The sequence below is a fragment of the Protopterus annectens genome, chromosome 15.part0, assembly GCF_019279795.1.
Source record: "Protopterus annectens isolate FY-2018-M chromosome 15.part0, PAN1.0, whole genome shotgun sequence".
Classification (NCBI taxonomy): domain Eukaryota; kingdom Metazoa; phylum Chordata; order Ceratodontiformes; family Protopteridae; genus Protopterus; species Protopterus annectens.
In genome coordinates this window covers 371,892,558-371,902,557 of record NC_056749.1, presented here as the reverse complement: position 1 = coordinate 371,902,557, position 10,000 = coordinate 371,892,558, and the positions used below count along the sequence as shown (strand labels likewise).

At 37.1% G+C, this 10,000-nt stretch overlaps 1 protein-coding gene across 1 annotated transcript in view; it reads left to right on the top strand.

Moving 5' to 3' along the window:
* The window catches only part of LHFPL1 (LHFPL tetraspan subfamily member 1), a 262,305-nt gene that overhangs the window by 69,100 nt on the left and 183,205 nt on the right, over window positions 1-10,000 (top strand). The window lies entirely within an intron of this gene.

The window sequence follows — 10,000 nt, the reverse complement described above, 5'->3', positions numbered from 1 at the left end:
GCTGCTTAGGGTAGGGGGTTAACTTGAGTGGTAAATACTACTCTAAGTTGGGTTTACAACTCAGGCTGGATGCAAGGTTTAATCCTTACATTATTTTCACTTGTTCATTGTTATTTGTATATAGTTTTGACATCCACAATATATTTTGTACATTCATTGTCACTACAAACAAAATTGAATCCTATCTGAAATCCTTTAAGAGATTCAATAAATACAGCTATATTTAAAGGTACACCTAAAGGAGGAGATGTAACATTACTTATCTTGTTATTTGTTATTTTGATCATAAGATTCTTAAGTTTTAAAAATGCCAAATGACATCTTTAAAAGGAATTTCTTTAAACATTAATGGATTGAATAATCCATGTAAAGAACAACCTAATAAGATACATTAATTTACATAAGGCCAACTTAGTCTTCCTACAAGAAACCCATCTCTTGAAAAAAGATATTGATAAACTAGCCACAAACAAATATACAGTATTGGTTAGTTCAGAGCACACTCAGAAAAAAGAGGAGTGGCTATTTTATGGAATAAAAGTATGCCCATTCCTAAAACCATTAAGTCTTATCAGGATGACAAAGGAATGCTTTGTATGGTTACAATACAAATTAATGGGAAGACTTACACTTTAATTAATGTATATTGGATACCTGGAATTGGTATTAATACAGTGAAACATCATCTTGATAAGATCATATCATTCTCTATAGGAGATATTATTTTAGCTGGTGACTTTAATTGTATACTACATGAAAGTGATACTACCACTATAGGAAAGAGAAGAATTACATCTAATGCAAAACATTTAAAGGATTTTGCTAATTCTTATCATTTGAATGATATTAATAATCAGATAGATTCAAAATCATTACCATACACCTTTTTTCTAACAGATACAAAACTTATTCAAAAATAGATAGGGTCTTTATTTCTAACCAGATGGTAACAGATTTAATTAATTCCAAAATCATTTCATGTCCTATATCTGATCATAATTCAATTGTTTTGAATTCATGATAAAAAATACTCATAATGTTCAGATCAAAAGGATACCAGCATACTTAACTCAACTAAAAGACTATAAAGAATATATACTTTCAGAAGTAAAACATTTTTAGACATAAATAACACTTCTGAAGTCTCCATTGTTTATGTTTGGGATGCCTTAAAATCATATCTGTATGGACAAAGTATCAGATGGTATAATAATAAAAGGAAATCTTGGGATAAGGAATTGTTAGATATTCAAAGTAAATTAGACTCTTATAAACATAATAATAAAGAAAATATTATGGACAAAGAAAGTTATTGAAGAAATAAACAAACTAAATGAGAAATACAAAGAAACTTTAACTCATAAAGTTAACAAAATAACTTTAGAAATACAAGTTTTGTCTTATTCAATAAGCCCCAAATACTTACATAGACTTAAAAATAAAACAAAAAGGTTGAATAAACAAAACCATATCAAAGAAATCTTTTCTCTAAGGAAAAGAAGAATGTTTCTAGTATACGAGAAATACTAGATCAATTTAGAAATCACTTTCACAAAATTAACCATAATAATATTAACATGCAACCTAATGATAAAATAAATGAGTTTATAACCACAAATATGAATAAAAAGCAATAAACAACAGATTAAACTATTGGACAAGAGTATTTCATATACAGAAGTTATTACAGAAATAAAAAACCTTAAATCAAACAAAGCACGCAGTAATGATGGTATTATACCAGAGATAAATAAAATCCTTTCTAAAAATACATATTCATTAATACATAAGGTTTTTATTTTGGCCCAAACTGAGTTAATAACCCCATCTTGGCAATATACATTTATTTCGCCAATTTTAAAACCTAATAGAAGATCCAACTAGATGTTCTTCATATCGGCCCATCTCATTACTTAATGTTGATTATAAAATGTTTATGAATATCTTTGCTGATAGATTGAAGACAATCATTCCCGGCATTATAGATATAGATCAGACAGGCTTCATTGTAAATAGAAATACTTTTGATAATATAAGAAGAACTTTAACATTAATAGATTTTGCAAATAGGAAAAGAAAGATTTAACACTTATTAGTCTTGATATAAGTTCAGCATTTGATTCAGTAAGTTGGGACTATCTGTTTACCTTAATGAAGTGCACAAACTTCTCGGATGCATTTGTAAATCTAATTGAACATTTATACAAAGGAACGTTGGCTTATATTAAGGTAGGAACATATGTTTCACACAAAATACCCATTCTTAAAGGTACAAAACAAGGATGTCCACTTTCTCCACTATTATTCACTTTAGTAATGGAGCCTTGGGCTAATTTGATCAGAAACAGTACTGACATAGAGGGTTTTGAAATAGATGAAAATACAACATCAAAATTCAACTTTTGCAGATGATGTTCTGAATTACATCAACAGGATCTAATTCTTCTATACAGTCTCTATTTGATAACATGATGAATTTTAAAAGTATTTCTGGTTTAATATTCAATGAAGAAAAACTAAAATACTACCTATATATACATGAAAAATATTCTCATTAGTGATTTTACTAAATATGTACCCAATTCAGGTCAGATAACTTATTTAGGTATAATACTATCTAAAGATATTAAATCTATTATATATAATAATTATAATACCTGTTTTCTTAATATACAAAATCTTTAATACCTGGAATAATATGTTTTTACTATGGAGGAGAGACTTACAATTATTAAAATGATAATATTCCCCAAGATTTTATACTTAATACAATCAATAATACTTCCACCTACAAAATAATTATCAAGAAACTGAACACACTAATGTTAAATTTCTTATGGGCACCTAATAGACCTAGGATTGCATTAAAGAAACATACTAATAGCTGGTCTCAAGTATTTCTTTTCCCGACTTTAATTTATATACTATCTCTTCTATTGTAAAAGTTATTACTTTATTAATAGATCAGTCATATGTCACAAAATGGAAAGATTATTGGGAGCTAATTAGTATACACTTCATGAAAATCTCCTTAACACATAAAATATGATTGTAAATAACTCCATGTTATGGTTACTAAAGGAATTTTGTACTTCACCTATTACACCTAAACATATGGTTTGTTACCCATTAAATATTATTATTAGTTATCGTAACTTTATATTCATGCACTCTAAGTATAGGGAATGGAATTTTATTGTATTTCCTATAATGTATACTCAGGGTATGCTTTTTGTCATCTACTTGAAGGAACTCATTTAGCTATAGATAATGATCTAAAGTACTGGTATCAGTTGATATCTGATAATAAAGTTAAAAATCTAGATTTCTTAAAACAAGAATTTGATCTAAGAGAAACTTGCTGGTTAGTGGTTCAGACCTTTAGACAACATCTCATTAATAAAATAGATTTAATGTCTATAACTGTTAAAGAATCTATTCCAACACTGATTGATTACTTGATATTAAATTTACAACATAAAGTTTCTGATAAAGGTAAACTTTCATACATACATAAAGTTATCAGACAAGAAACTTTTTACAGTGTAGATTCATACTGGAATTATTTCACTTCTATTAATGGGGACCCACCAAATCAACAAGATAAACAATATATATTGGAATCTGCTTATAGAACTACATCTTCCATTGTCTGGAGACTTTATACATGGAAATTTTTACATAGATCTTTTTATACACCTTTGATGATGAATAAAATAAATAATAAAGATAATCTATGTAAGAGATGTAATGTAGAAATTAATGCTGACTGGGCACATATGTTTTATGACTGTATAAAATTGAAAGAATACTGGAAGTCAATTAATGAATTTTTGCAGGCTCTTTTTACAGATAATTTCATTATTTCTAAATCTCTTATATTATTCAACACACCTGTACCTCAAAGTGTTAAAAAGATTAAGCTTCCCTCGTTATGGTCTTTTCTAGCAGTGGCTAGGAAAATAATAACTAGAAATTGGATTTCAGATACACCTCCTTCGTTCAATGAATTTAAAAATGTTATGAATATAGTGTGCCATATGGAAATAAACACAATTAGGACTAGAACAAACAGAAAAACATCTTATTTTATTGTATGGGATAATTTACAAAATTTGTTAAAAAAATTTTAATTTCAATAGCATGGTATTTTAGTTTAATTAATTGATCTGATTGTAGTGGATGTCTTTGTAAATACTTTAGTTGTTTTGTTGAATATTATAATAATACCTATTTTTAATTACTTGTATAAAATTGTTATGATATTTCTCTTATATGTTAAAACAATAAACCTGTTTTGAAAAAAAAAAACTCATTTGATCTCTCCCTTCAGAGTTAGTTTGTTGGAGGTTGCAGAACAGTTGTTAGTTGGAATTTGCCCTTTCCCTGCTTTTGTGCTATATCAGATTTAGTATATATAAAAAACATGATTTTTTTATTATTCTAAGTTTCAGTAATTTTAGATTGATGTTTTGTAGTTTTATATATTTGTACTTTAACATTTCTAAGTACATCCATATATATATATATATATATATATATATATATATATAAAGGGAGAGATACAAATAGATACATAGATATCAATATCTATATATAGATAAATATACCCCAGGATTCAATAAAGCTTACACGGAGCTAAACTCCATGTATGAATATTGGCACGGCTTGAACACGGAGTCTGGTGCTTGTGTGGTCCAGTAAAGAAGGCTAGGGGTGTACACGAGCCTCCCAGCACTATTCTGACAGGGACACTTTGGAGTAATGCTAATCACCTCATTTGCTGGTGAAAACCATGTAAATAAGGTGAGTTATCGATTCAGCAAGCAGACAGGCATCCATGTTAGAGCCATGTCCGCTGCAGAAATGCATTCGGTTACTAACCGTGCGCATTTCTGCAAAAATCAAAATGGGGGCATGACAGCTCAAAGTAAAACATGTATTATGAGTATTAGGCATGCCAATGGTCATAGTTTTGGCCATTGGCATGTCTAGTACTCATAATACATGCAAAAGTGTCCAAAATTATAAAAATCAAATTTATTTATTTTTTGGCCGATTTTGGCTGTTTAAGCAGAGTGCAGCGGCGAGCAAACATGATCATGCAGAAAATAAAAAAAAATGTAAAAAGGCAATTTTATGTAAAAGATGAATTTTGCCATTATAAGGGGCAGCAGGCAGACTCATAACAATAACAGGTAACAGTGGTAGCTAAGGACATAGACTCCGGTGTTGTGGTGTAACAAGGGACTAAGGCAGTGGGGTATGTAAATGTGCTAAATTTATTGAATAACAAAATGGGAAACCGTATCCATGGGTACCTAACTGTGTAGGAGCTATAATGCATTGGTGTAAGCAGAAAAAGCAGCTGGCCTGAAAAGGATGTGTGTCATGCTTTGTGTAAGCACATTGGAGCTCAGCGGCTTCTATTTGTGCTGAGGTAAGCATAGGTAATCATGGAGGTGTGTCTGAGGCTGCTTAGCTATGCTTAGCTCCTTCAAGAACTGATGACTATGTTCATGTCTAGGGGAGGGCTTTTTCTGCTCAGCAATGTTTAACCTAGCTAAAACAGTATGCATGAAGCGCAGCGGGGCTTAAACACAGTGGAAATAGAGAAAAAAATGGAAATAGAATAATGGTGATGAACTACAAATCATTAATACAGACTCTGCCACTCACAGTGGCCCATTCAAACCCCTCAATAATATAGCCAGTAGGTGGAATGTATCATAGTCAGCCAATCACACAGGCAGCATCTGCAGCACACCAGTATAAAGTATGCAAATACCTGTCAGTCTGTTTTTTTCCCCACAAACCCTGCACCATTGGTGTACACACCTGGGAATTTTAACTGACAAAATGTTAGGGGCTGCTGCTGCTTTGCTACATTTGTATGTGCTATAGACTGAGAGTGGTGATGAGAATGATGCTGGCAACCATCACAGACTGAGGAGGAGAAGAGTGTTCAGACCCAGGGTAACCTTTCAGGGGCTACATGAGCTGGAGATAGTGGAGCACTACAGGGTGGATAGGGACATACTACAGCAACTCATTGAGCCATACCGGCCTCACCTCAGACCCAGAACCAACATAGGGGAGCCCATCCCAGTTGAAACAAAGGTATGTGTAGCCTTAAGAATACTAGCTACAGATACTTTCCAAAGACCTACTGGGGATATCATGGGGTCTCACAGGCATCTGCATTCAGGGAACTCCACCAGTTCCTGGATGTCATGCGAAGACATGCCGGTGAGCATATATTTGTCCCCAGCACCCCTGAGGAGAGGACCAGCAATATGCGTCTCTTCCACCATATAACAGATTACCCAGAGGTTCTGGGTGCCATAGACTGCACTCACATCCACATCAAGGCACCATCTGGTGAAGGGGGTAGAGTCTGTGTCAACCGCAAGGGCTATCACTCCATCATCTGCCAGGTCATATGCAATGCCCAGGGCATTATCACGAATGTGTGTGCTGAAAGCCCTGGCAGTTATCACGACTCCCACATCTGGCATGCCTCACAGCTGTACCAGGCATTTGCCAGGGGGGATATCCTGTATGGCCATTTGGTGGGGGATGCTGGCTATGCACTGGAGCTGTGGATGATGACACCCAGCAGAAATGCGCACACACACACACACACACACACACACACACACACACACACACACACACACACACACACACACACACTGAAGACTGCCATAGTGAGGAACATGCACATACCAGGATCATGGTAGCGTATGTGTTTGGGATGCCGAAGTCATGGTTCCGCTGCCTTGACATATGTGGTGGAGCCCTGCAGTACTCTCCAGCCACATGTGCACACGTGTTCATAGTATGTGCCATGCTTCACAATATGATCCTGTGGAAACAGCTGCAGCAGGAACAACACAGGGAGGGGCCAAACAGCCCCTCATCATTGCTAAGGTCCTCACAGGCACAGGGGGACTTGGAGGAGGAACCCCCTTAGCCTGCTCCTATAGGCAGACGGAAGTGTGCCCAGTATGCCCAGGCCTTGACAAAGAGGCAATGCATGGGACACACACTGATACTGTAGGGACCCAGGGACTGACAGCATTCTCTGACTCACACACACACAGTAAAATGGATGCCACACACATCACACTACCTGTACCTTACCATGTATAGGCTGTGTACTGCATGCATCTGACAGAGTCAGCCCTCAAGCACCGTCTTCACAACTGCCACAGGCACAAGGTAAGTCAGTCTTCTTAACAATAAATGAATGAAGTAGTACATTGTCATAGCATATCTATGGTATCGATGCATGCGTGCAAGGGAATGGGGTGGCCTACTGTGATAGCAACAGACAACCGACAGCTATGTTTGACAACAGGAAATGTCCTCCCAATACTGGCTTCCCCAGGGTATGCAGTAGCCCCTAGGTGATAAATCTCACTGCAGTATATGTGGGGGGCTAAATGGGTGGGGTCATAGATTACATGCATAGATGTCAATGTGGGGGTCTCATACTCACCCCTCAGCCTCACCCAGCAAGTCAGCCATCGAAAACCATAAAGAAATGTCTGGCAAAGGCCCACAAATGGGGACAATGATGAAATATTCCCCTACAGACCTACACAGTGATATCACAGCAGGTCTTGCAGTTGCATTAAGGCTCTGAAGGGTAAGATGTCTGAAACCAAAATATCTGCTATTACAATCTAACCTGTGGTCTTTAGTGATATGCCTGCATTCTCCAAGACAGGAACAATAGTATGCTAAATGGAACCAAAATGTAAAGCCAACATCAGCACAGTCTGTGCAAATGTGTACAGTTGACAAGTGTTCCCACCAGCACACCCATGTTCCCCTACAAATGCAGTAACATTAATGTTTGTAGGGTGTAGCGGCACACACATTCCCAGGGCTGCCTCAATCAACTTGATAACTTGTTGCATGTCCATAATATGCAGGGGTCAATGAGCTGTATATGTATATACTGTCAGAATGTGGCCAGCACTTACTCCTGGCTGTTGTGTCTTACTGGCCTAGGTACAGTACTGTGGTTGACAGGGTCCATGTTCCAAGAACTGCAATGCCAACTATTTTGGATGTCAACTACACCTACGGTAGGCATTGTACAGACTGTCCAAGTGTCAATATGTGTTACTGCAGGAAAGCCGAACAGGTCAGAGACAGGGGGCTACACATATGCACAGTACACAGCTCGGAGTAATCTACCCAGTGCCTACCATACGTCTCAAATGTATGGACTTTTTGCAGAATGTCCAGAGGTTTGCATCATATTTTTGGTCTGTTTATCATGAAATTGTGGTTTTCTGGCAAATCATTGGCAAATCGCAAAAAGTAAAGTCAGAAAATAATGACAGACCCTTTAGAAAAATGCATGCTAATGCAAAACCTGTTATTGTATCACCTTTCTAGGTTTGTAAGGCCAATAGTTAACAATGGTCCCTATATTTAGGCCTTTGTCCCCCAATTACTTATGGCTTTGTCCAGATGTCTGGCTCTAAGAAGTTGAGAGATATGGTGCCTAGTAGGACAGCAAGTACCTGAAGGTCAGTGTACAGCCAGGTTATAAAAGGCTGCCACCTTACTGTGTCAGCACTGACAACATGTCACTAGCCAACATCCATACCCCTGGAATGACAAGTTGTCACAAAAGGAGGACAAGTATGCCTTGTATATCTGTTCTGTTTGTTCTAACATTGCATTTGCCTGCCAACTATTTGTAAAACAAGAAAGGGTCATGTCAAAACATCAGTGGCAGACAGTGGAGAAGCAGACATCATACCCTTATGAGAAAGCAAGCAAATACCAAACTGGTCTCCCAACTGTCTATGTTTGGCAAAACAGTATTAACACCCTGTCCCCATGTGTGGATCTTTGTCTGACTGTCATATATGGGCCTGTCCACATGTCAGTCTGTGACAGTTTGACAGCTAGGCCAAAATGTAGCCTCATAACAACATAGTAACACAAACCATCTGAGGACCACAGCAGATGTAGTGGTGCAATGATGGACAACCTGCTAAATAAGTACACTCAGAGGTGTGACATCCATAACCTTGTGTGTGATGTTACGGCATTTAACCCACTCACACCAGAATTACAAATACATAGCAACCACTGTGGGCAAAGCCTGTGACTGGAATACAGGAGGACAAAGAGATACACATAAGGGGAAGGGAAACCACTGGCCAGATAAATGGAGAATGTGCACACCAGAACAAATTGTGCAGTAACATAGGTGCCCTGCAGTGCATGGAGTCAGTAAACATCACCTGCAAGTACACAACACACACCCACATAAGAGGAGGTCCACAACAAAACAAAAATCCAAGCAAAGGACACCTCAGAGGCAAATCACATGAGAACTTCACAGACCTACACACCTCAGACCATGCATAGTCCACATACCAGGGTCTTGCAAACACTAAAACCTTACCATACACCCAATGTATTACTCATAAAAGACTTCACTGTGAGACACACAGGTGTGCCTCTCACCAGGCAAGATAAGGAGAAAGTCACAGTTACTTGTTTCAGGTGCCATAATCTGCCGCATATCGGCACATGCACTCAAGTCACCCCACAACAGGTGCAGGTATCACTCCAGCTGGTCCATGGTGGCGTGAATTGTCAGATGTACCTCCCCCTGGACTATGAGGAAAACAGACACATGATTCAGCTTGCTGAATATGTGTCCATGCAGTGTCCTGGCAACAAGAAAGCATTCTGTCATCACCCCAGAATGATGGCTCAACAGAAATAAGAAAATGATTGTCAGCTAGTGACTTATGGCTCACTTACTGGTGTCATCCCAGGAGATCCACTGCCTGGCAGTCTGGGGAACAGTTATGATTGACAGACCACGCTGCTTTGCTAGAGATGGCCTGCATCTGTCTCACTTGGCATTCCCATGCCTCTGGCAAAGGTCATTGCCTCCTCCATAAAGATGCCTTTTCAGTAGGGAAAGTCATGCGGTCCATTCACCAATATAAAAAAA